At 50.2% G+C, this 10,095-nt stretch overlaps 1 non-coding gene and 2 pseudogenes across 1 annotated transcript; all 3 read left to right on the top strand.

The window, feature by feature from the left end:
* The first annotated feature begins 424 nt into the window (after window positions 1–424).
* LOC138216252 (5S ribosomal RNA) lies at window positions 425–543 on the top strand. Its single transcript, XR_011179964.1, has one exon. It is a non-coding gene; the product is annotated as a 5S ribosomal RNA (ribosomal RNA).
* A 536-nt stretch (window positions 544–1,079) lies between these two features.
* On the top strand, window positions 1,080–1,198 carry LOC138218894 (5S ribosomal RNA; annotated as a pseudogene).
* Window positions 1,199–1,735: 537 nt separating this feature from the next.
* Window positions 1,736–1,854, top strand: LOC138218451 (5S ribosomal RNA; annotated as a pseudogene).
* Window positions 1,855–10,095: the final 8,241 nt, after the last annotated feature.

Below are 10,095 nucleotides of genomic sequence, written 5' to 3' on the forward strand. Positions count from 1 at the left end.
TGTATTTGCGTGAGCGTTTTTTCTTCTGATCAGGAACAGTTTTACAAGTCCGCAAAGGATCGAGGAAAGGTTTATCGCCAGCTGAAAAGAGACACAGCGCTTCGGCTGTGGAGACTTGTTCGGCTGGCGTTCGGAGAGTCGCGTTTTTCAGAATTGTATTGAGATCGTTTTCCACAGAGCTCAGATGTCAAAGCACAGCAGCAGCTCTCCACAGCGATCCTCTATACCGCCCTTTCTCCCGCAGCTCCGTCCTCATTGGAAGGAAGCAAGAGTGAAAGGCTGAAGTGAAATAGAGCGGGGATGAACGCAGTGAAGAGAGAGAACATGGGAAGAAGAGAAAAACGCAAGGGAAAAAAAGCAGCGTCGTAAAAGAGGTGACAGAGCTGTCCTCTCAATAAGAAGGGTGCTAGCGAGCCTTGCTCTCACTTACGGCCACACCCCCTTGAGCACGCCTGATCTCGTCTGATCTCGGAAGCTAAACAGGGATGGGCCTGGTTAGTACTTGGATGGGAGACCGCCTGGGAATACCAGGTGCTGTAAGCTTTTAAGCGCAGGAGGCGCCCTATCCCCGCTCGCTCGCTCATTCCCCTGTTCACACGTGCAGTGCGGCTTGTCCGTCTGTTTATTTGTCAGGTTTGGCGAGACACGGGTGCTTGTGTATTTGCGTGAGCGTTTTTTCTTCTGATCAGGAACAGTTTTACAAGTCCGCAAAGGATCGAGGAAAGGTTTATCGCCAGCTGAAAAGAGACACAGCGCTTCGGCTGTGGAGACTTGTTCGGCTGGCGTTCGGAGAGTCGCGTTTTTCAGAATTGTATTGAGATCGTTTTCCACAGAGCTCAGATGTCAAAGCACAGCAGCAGCTCTCCACAGCGATCCTCTATAGCGCCCTTTCTCCCGCAGCTCCGTCCTCATTGGAAGGAAGCAAGAGTGAAAGGCTGAAGTGAAATAGAGCGGGGACGAAGGCAGTGAAGAGAGAGAACGTGGGAAGAAGAGAAAAACGCAAGGGAAAAAAAGCAGCGTCGTAAAAGAGGTGACGGAGCTGTCCTCTCAATAAAAGGGTGCCAGCGAGCCTTGCTCTCACTTACGGCCACACCCCCTTGAGCACGCCTGATCTCACCTGATCTCGGAAGCTAAACAGGATTGGGCCTGGTTAGTACTTGAATGGGAGACAGCCTGGGAATACCAGGTGCTGTAAGCTTTTAAGCGCAGGAGGCGCCCTATCCCCGCTCGCTCGCTCATTCCCCTGTTCACACGTGCAGTGCGGCTTGTCCGTCTGTTTATTTGTCAGCTTTGGCGAGACACGGGTGCTTGTGTATTAGCGTGAGCGTTTTTTATTCTGATCATGAACAGTTTTACAAGTCCGCAAAGGATCGAGGAAAGGTTTATCGCCAGCTGAAAAGAGACACAGCGCTTCGGCTGTGGAGACTTGTTCGGCTGGCGTTCGGAGAGTCGCGTTTTTCAGAATTGTATTGAGATCGTTTTCCACAGAGCTCAGATGTCAAAGCACAGCAGCAGCTCTCCACAGCGATCCTCTATACCGCCCTTTCTCCCGCAGCTCCGTCCTCATTGGAAGGAAGCAAGAGTGAAAGGCTGAAGTGAAATAGAGCGGGGACGAAGGCAGTGAAGAGAGAGAACATGGGAAGAAGAGAAAAACGCAAGGGAAAAAAAGCAGCGTCGTAAAAGAGGTGACAGAGCTGTCCTCTCAATAAGAAGGGTGCTAGCGAGCCTTGCTCTCGCTTACGGCCACACCCCCTTGAGCACGCCTGATTTCGTCTGATCTCGGAAGCTAAACAGGGATGGGCCTGGTTAGTGCTTGGATGGGAGACTGCCTGGGAATACCAGGTGCTGTAAGCTTTTAAGCGCAGGAGGCGCCCTATCCCCGCTCGCTCGCTCATTCCCCTGTTCACACGTGCAGTGCGGCTTGTCCGTCTGTTTATTTGTCAGCTTTGGCGAGACACGGGTGCTTGTGTATTAGCGTGAGCGTTTTATATTCTGATCAGGAACAGTTTTACAAGTCCGCAAAGGATCGAGGAAAGGTTTATCGCCAGCTGAAAAGAGACACAGCGCTTCGGCTGTGGAGACTTTATTAATAAGGCCCCTCAGTAGTTGAGATCTCTGTTATACCCATCTAGAAACATGCAATCAGCATGTTATTGCTGAAGCAATAGTCACAACATTATTCCACACCTGGGTGAGAGGCGGGTTATGATGACAGTCATGCTTTCTACACCTTATACTGAGCTCAGAAATGGACCAAGCAGACATCTCACGAGCAGATCCCTCCGCGTATAAGAAAGGCAACTTATCTCAGCAAAAATACCACGGATTCACATCCAAAATATGATAAAAAGGCAAAAACCCCATACTTGGCATGCAAACGTACCCTAAAAAGGAAACACGGTTTTAAAACGAACTTGATTTTCCCCTGGAAAACCTTTTTATGGACACACATCGCATCTATTACACATGTAGAACTAAATATAAAGATAAAACTTAATATAAGAAGTCATGACATATCACACATGACGAAGTCTGGTCCAGAATAAACAATTTACACTGACCAACCTTTATTTACCCTGGTCACTCACTTCTATTAACTGTTTAACTGGGTAACAAATTAATATTTGTTTCAATTTGGGATCTACACCTGGGAGCCCTGAAATGTTGGCCAGAGGGGAGAAGCTGATATTCAGACGTGAGAATATATTTAAAAAAAGGATCTGATGTTGTTTTTCACCTATCTAATCAAAGCTTGTTCAAAAATTATCTGTTTATAGGACACACGAGTTTATAATCATACTCATTCCACTTTTTAACCCCGTATATATGCACAATATGAAACGTATATACACTAAATCTCACGTGTGACTCCCATAATATACATTTCTTTACGAAAATTAGGAATACGTACTACAATTATCAACCCCCCATGACGAGGCAATATTTCATACCTTTGTTTCTTTGTGGGTTCAAAGTTCTGTCCTGTCGTTTCACACGTAATGTTTTGGTAGTTATCTCAATTTTCCTTTGCAATTATCTCCAAGATCATCATCAACTTTTTGTAAAACGCTATGCACAACTGATATTTAAAGAAAGTCCTGTACCAAAACGTCTTCGTAGGGAAAGACAACTTTTTTTCCTTACGATAGTCGCTACACTGTTACTCAGAAAATCCGCCTTTAAAAAAAAAGTTTCGTTTTTTATTGTGGTTCACTGACATTTCTGTCACAATTCTGAGGGACCCCAAATAAAATTCACTTGCCGGTATAAAGACGCCGGCAAGGATAAGACAGGTATCGAGCCACCTGCGTATCTAGCGGACGTTTAAAATAAAAAAAAATGGCGTGTAATGTTGCGAAGGGCTACTGTTTTTTTATAGTTTGTCGATTGTAAGGGACGTGGGCCGCGACAGAAATACTGGACGGGGTGGGAAAAGGTTTATTGATGGTTTATTGTACCGCAACGGTCACAATTGACTCACCAGCAAAGATGGCGCCGAGGCCACATCGACTCCCTCCCGCCCTGCCTCGCACCGAAGCTCGAGCTGCGGAGCGCGACGCCGAACCGCCGGTCCACGGGCGCGGGCGCCGGACATAGACGTCATAAACCCTTCCGAGGCGCAGGAATTATAGATCACTGTAGTTTCTTCTGGACCCGGGTTAGGGACAGTGTGCCCTCCGTGAGAGTCTTCTGAGGGAGCCAGTGTCTCATGGGTGTCCAGGCTTGGTACCATCTGTCCATCACAGGACACACAGACACACACACTCACACACCCTGGACAGGACACCAGTCCATCACAGGACACACACACACTCACTCACACACCCTGGACAGGACACCAGTCCATCACAGGACATACACACACCCTAGATAGGACACCAGTCCATCACAGGACACACACACACTCACACACCCTAGACAGGACACCAGTCCCTCACAGGACACATACACACACTCACACACCCTGAACAGGACACCAGTCCCTCACAGGACACACACACACAACCTGGATAGGACACCAGTCCCTCACAGGACACTCAGACACACACACTCACACACCCTGGACAGGAACCAGTCCATCACATGACAAACACACACTCACTCACACACCCTGGACAGGACAGCACTCCATCACAGGACACACACACACCAGGGCCAGTTTTCCCAGAAGCCAATTAGCCCAAAAGCCCGTCTTTGGACCCGAAGAACACAGGGAGAACATGCAGACTCCACACAGACAGCCCCCCAGAGTCCAAACCCGAGCCTGGAGCCCCCCCGCGCTGAAACCCTCCGTACAGAAGGCAGCACAGAGCTCCGTTGTTCCCGATTCCCGAGGTGATCTGTTAAAAGCAGCCGGTGTGTTGCCTCCAGGTGACATTTCCTACTGGAGTCAGGACAGGAGGCTCTTCTGTACACAGAAGGGGGTGGGGGTGGGGAACAAGCCGCCCCGGCCGATACCCCGGCTTCTCTCCAGACACAGCTGGGTGAGCTCCTCCAGTCAGTACAGGGGGGCTCTACTGTACACAGAGGGTGGCGGGGGTGTGGAACAACTCCTTTGTTCGGGGCCTTGGGGCATTGTTGTTGTGAAAGGCGCTATATAAAAAAACTGAATTGAAATTGAATCTTACAGGTTTGGGTTTTTCGGAGATCTTGTCAGAGATCTTGTCTGACGTGCCCGTTTCAAAAACGTAACGACACTCCTCACGTCCAAGCGCCGCCGGTCTGTGACGTAACGTATGCTTACACAACCATGACGGTTTCATCATGGACAGCACGAAAGCCCGAAAAGTGGTTGACGTTTTAATTTGGCAACGCCATGATGGACCCCAGTTTTTTATTTTATTTTGGAGGCCAAAGAGGACAAAAAAGGAAATGTCCAGAGGTGGATCGATGCTCATCTCTGCGGTTGTTCTGATGTTCTGGAAAAAACAAAACAAAAAAAAAACGGCTCGCTTGCCCGGTCGTGTAGTGTTTCCACACCCCACGCAAATCTACTTCTCTTCGCCCCCGAGGGCTCGTCGCCCGCCGCACCCCTCTCACGTGATAGGGGCTTCCCCCGGCTGTGACGTACTTACCCTACCCCCTTCCGTTAACGTCATACCGAAGGTTCGCGCTTCGGGCCGCGGCGATGCTGACGGACTGTCTTGTAGCTGATAAGGGTTTAAATTTCGACTTAAGGAGTTGGCCATCGTTATATTTCGCGAGGTATAATACGGGGGGAAAAAGAACATTTATATTTATCAACCTACTAGTAATACTGGGTGGATGTCACGTTCCCCAAAGTTCAGTGCCTCTCTCTAATAAAGTAGAAACGCAACATTAAACTCCGTTCGAAACAGGAGAAATCACCAGGACACGATACAACTGACGTCCAGAAAAAAAAGAAAAAAAGAACTCCTATTCCCATTTGTAATGACCCCGTCATGTTTTTCCCGGTGTGCGCTTATCTTTCGGAGACCATTTCTCTCTGGTGTTGTTTTGCTGTTGGAATAAATGCCGAGGTGACCCTTCTGTGTGGAGTCTGCGTGTTCTCTCCAGCGGGTCGTTTCCTCCACCGCAGGGGCTGGTCGAACTGGGGTCTCCCAATCGTCACAGAATTGTGTGTCGTTTTGGGTGCTGGTGGGGGGGTGCATCGGGGATACTGCGCCCCGAGGGGGTGACCTCTCACCTTACTCCGGACGATAGGAGAAGACCTGTACCTTCACGAGTCCAGGTTGTGAAAACTTCTTCTGGCAGTTCAAAACGTTTCGAAGGGACTACAGCGCTACCCTGTTTTCCATTTCTATCGTGTATTATTAGACAGTCATAAGTATCTGTACTGATCACAGAGTCCCCCTCTCACTGCCAGGACTGAAGCCCAGTGCAGCACGAATAATAATAATAATTAATAAGTCTGGACCCTCCACTCAGAGCTCCTCCCAGGTCAGGGGGATCCCCTCCAGCCCCCCCAGTGTGCAGCCCCCACCTGGATGATGCTCCAGTCCGCTCAGCACACAGCAGCTCTCAGTGGGGAGGAGAGCAGAGGGATGGAGCCAGTTCAGAGAGGGGGGTGATAAGGAGGCCATGATGGGTCAAGACCAGGGGGGGAATCAGGCCAGGACACTGGGGTAACACCCCCTACTCTTCTCCAGAAACACCCCAGGATTGTTAATGAGCACAGAGAGTCAGGACCTTGGTTTGACGTCTCATCTGAAGGACGGCGCCTGTTTACAGTCCAGCGTCCCCCGTCACTATACTGGGGCATCAGGACCCACACAGACCGCAGGGTGAGAGCGCCCCCTGCTGGCCCCACTCACACCTCTCCCAGCAGCAACCTTGAGAGAGAGGGGTTCATACAGACACACTGACTGGACACTCCAGTACATGAACACTGCACTGAGAGAGAGAGGGGTTCATACAGACACACTGACTGGACACTAGACAGGAGTAAAGAGAGGATCAGAGCATTACCCACCTTCTTTTTCTTCTGTCTCACAGGAGGTGGTGATTGGACCTCCTCCAGCTGGAGTCCGAGGAGGGAGAGAGGGGGCAGGAGAGGGACAGCACAGGGAGAGAAAGAGAGAGACAGGTGAGTCAAGTGTCCCAAGAGCACAGAGACTGCTGAGATCACACTCGCAGTGAGTGAGCCTGGGTGTAGCCCACTAATACTGACCCACTGGACACCACAGGACAGAGAGGAGGAGAAGGAGGAGAGAGACACACTGCCTGGACACCACAGGACAGAGAGGAGGGGACAGGCAGACAGCAGGCCGAGAGAGACACTGACAGACAGGGCTGAAAGAGAGAGAGACACTGAGACCCAGGGACAGACAAGACGGCAAGACTCCACCACAGACAGGAAAGGGGGCAGGGTGGGACCAGCACTGACATCAGTCCAGTCTGGGGCCCCTCAGCTTCAGTCCAGACCAGTCTGGGGTCCCTCAGCTTCGGTCCAGCACAGACTGGGGTCCCTCAGCTTCGGTCCAGCAGAGTCTGGTGTCCCTCAGCTTCGGCCCAGCACAGACTGGGGTCCCTCAGCTTCGGTCCAGCACAGTCTGGTGTCCCTCAGCTCCAGTCCAGTCTGGTGTCTCTCAGCTCCGGTCCAGTCCAGTCTGGTGTCCCTAGGCTCCAGTCCAGTCGTCTGGTGTCCCTCAGCTCTGGTCCAGTCCAATTCAGTCCAGTCCAGTCCAGTCCAGATCTTACCAGGCACAGAACCAGGAAAGGAACCTGGAAAGAATATTGTTATTGCAGTTGTGAGGGACACAGACACAGACGTCACCATGACATCAAACAGCAAGAGGAGACTCCTCCTTGAATAACAGACACGACCGGGCGGCGCCCCCCTGTCTGCTCACCTGCCCCTCCTCTTCCTCTTCTTCCTTCCCGGCAGCCTGCTCCTCTTCTCCCTCGCTCTTCCTCTCCTGAGCTACGGTCTCCGCCACCTCCATCGGCTCGTCCTGATCTTCTGTCTCCACCGACACGCAGCTCAGGGACATCAAAAAGACGCATTGGCGCTTCTGAAGCAGAGACAGGAAAGTCACGTTAAGAGTCGGACTGGACACTCCAGTACATGAACACTGCACTGAGAGAGAGAGGGGTTCATACAGACACACTGACTGGACACTCCAGGACATGAACACTGCACTGAGAGAGAGAGAGAGAGAGGGGTTCATACAGACACACTGACTGGACACTCCAGTACATGAACACTGCACTGAGAGAGAGAGGGGTTCATACAGACACACTGACTGGACACTAGACAGGAGTAAAGAGAGGATCAGAGCATTACCCACCTTCTTTTTCTTCTGTCTCACAGGAGGTGGTGATTGGACCTCCTCCAGCTGGAGTCCGAGGAGGGAGAGAGGGGGCAGGAGAGGGACAGCACAGGGAGAGAAAGAGAGAGACAGGTGAGTCAAGTGTCCCAAGAGCACAGAGACTGCTGAGATCACACTCGCAGTGAGTGAGCCTGGGTGTAGCCCACTAATACTGACCCACTGGACACCACAGGACAGAGAGGAGGAGAAGGAGGAGAGAGACACACTGCCTGGACACCACAGGACAGAGAGGAGGAGAGAGACACACTGAGGACAGAGAGGAGGAGGAGAGAGACACTGATAGACAGGGCTGAAAGAGAGAGAGACAGAGAGGCAGGGACAGGCAGACAGCAGGCCGAGAGAGACACTGACAGACAGGGCTGAAAGAGAGAGAGACACTGAGACCCAGGGACAGACAAGACGGCAAAACTCCACCACAGACAGGAAAGGGGGCAGGGTGGGACCAGCACTGACCTCCTTCCTCTCTCCTGCCGGAGGAGCTGTCTCCACCTCCTCTTCCTCCTGCAAGTCAAGAGACAGGCTGAGAGAGAGACGGGCTGGCGGGACATCGGCGAACAGAGCTGAAGGCAGAGAGCAGAGAAGACAGGCCCAGCTGGGACAACGCAGGATAGACAGAGAGACAGACAGAAAGGAAGGAGAGAGAGAGACAAAAATGAAGGCACAGAAAGACAGCAGGCAAAGAGAAAGATTGAGATTGAGGGACAAACAAAACGAGAGAGAGAGAGGAAGGAGAGAGAGAGACAGATCGAGGGACAGACAGACTGACAGACAGGGCTGAAAGAGAGAGACAGAGAGGCAGGGACAGACAGACAGCAGGACGAGAGAGAGACAGAGATCGAGGGACAATAATTTGGTTTTGAAATGTATACTGAAAATGTACAATCATTTACTCCTGAAAAATATTTGTACAATTTGTACATTATGTACAATATTATAATCAACATATGGCTAATCATCAAAAATAAAAAAAACTGTACTGGGGGACACAGCTGGCTGTGCTGTTCTGGACAGAACACACTGAGGTCCAGTTTCCACCTCCTGCAGGATCAAACAGCACCCCCACTGGCTCTCCAGTGAACAGAGGGACAGACAGAGAGGCTTCAGGCTGCAGGGTGACAGTGTCTCTGTGAGCTGAAAGACAATCAGGACAGAGGATGATAGAAGAACACACTCTGTCAAGAATATAGAGCCCTCTAGTGACCCTACTGTAGACCTGCTCACCGCCCACAGTGACGATCACAGTGCTGATACTGCTTCCCTTAAAGTCCCTCACTGTGTAGTTGCCCTGATCAGCTGGAGTGAGGGAGCGGAGTGTCAGAGAACTGTTCTGCACTGACACTGTTCGTACCTAGGGCCAGGGAGCCCTGCGCTGCTCAGTAATACTATACGAGACTGGACAGATCCTGCAGGATCAAACGGCACCTCCACTGGACCAGCAGTGTGGAGGGGAGAGACAGAGAGGCACCAGGCTGCAGGCTGTGGACTTCTGAGTGAGCTGAAAAGGGACAGGTAGAAACATGCTGAATATTTCGTTTTACAACACCTTGAGTTTGGACTGCGATCAGCTTCATTTTGTATTTCAGCTGTGAAAATGCAATTTCAAAAATGCACGCCCCAGTCATGTTAGGTCCAAGTTACAGTTGCATCACAACTCAATACATTTGCAATTCACTTCAAATGTTGTTTTTGTTTGATCCAGTCTGTCCTCACCTAAAGGAGATATGGACTCAGTCTTTGGAATTTGTATATATATATATTTCAGTGATCCCTCAGCCATTCCTTCTGTATTGTAATTCAATTTCTCTTTTAAAATTCCTTCCCCACTTCTAGGACCTGCAGTTGCTGAACTCCACAATGGCTTCTATTGGAAAGTCTGTGACTGAGACCAAGTAAGTGTTCACTTTTTTATAAAACCATTATTTATTTTGGAGCAATGAGCAATTCTTATATAAATACAATAAAATCATTATGCTCAAACTATGAGAGAGAAAATAAAGGATAATTTAAGAAATCAGTCTTAGCTTGTTTCTATACACAGATGGTATTATTTATTTTCAAAGGAAACCTGCGAGGATTCCCCCGGTGTGCAAGATGTGCCTGAATACTTTTGATCAGCTTCCTGCTCACTTGAAGAGGGCGTGTATGAAGCACGCCACGGCAGAAGAGATTAGGATGGCCTCTCAACAGGCGAGGAAGGACATGATAAATCACCTGAAGAACGGGGTCATCGTGGATTACAACAGAATAGAGATCGTGTGTGGTGAGGCAAACAGGGCAGTGG

The sequence above is a fragment of the Lepisosteus oculatus genome, chromosome 14 (assembly GCF_040954835.1).
Source record: "Lepisosteus oculatus isolate fLepOcu1 chromosome 14, fLepOcu1.hap2, whole genome shotgun sequence".
In the NCBI taxonomy this organism is placed as follows: domain Eukaryota; kingdom Metazoa; phylum Chordata; class Actinopteri; order Semionotiformes; family Lepisosteidae; genus Lepisosteus; species Lepisosteus oculatus.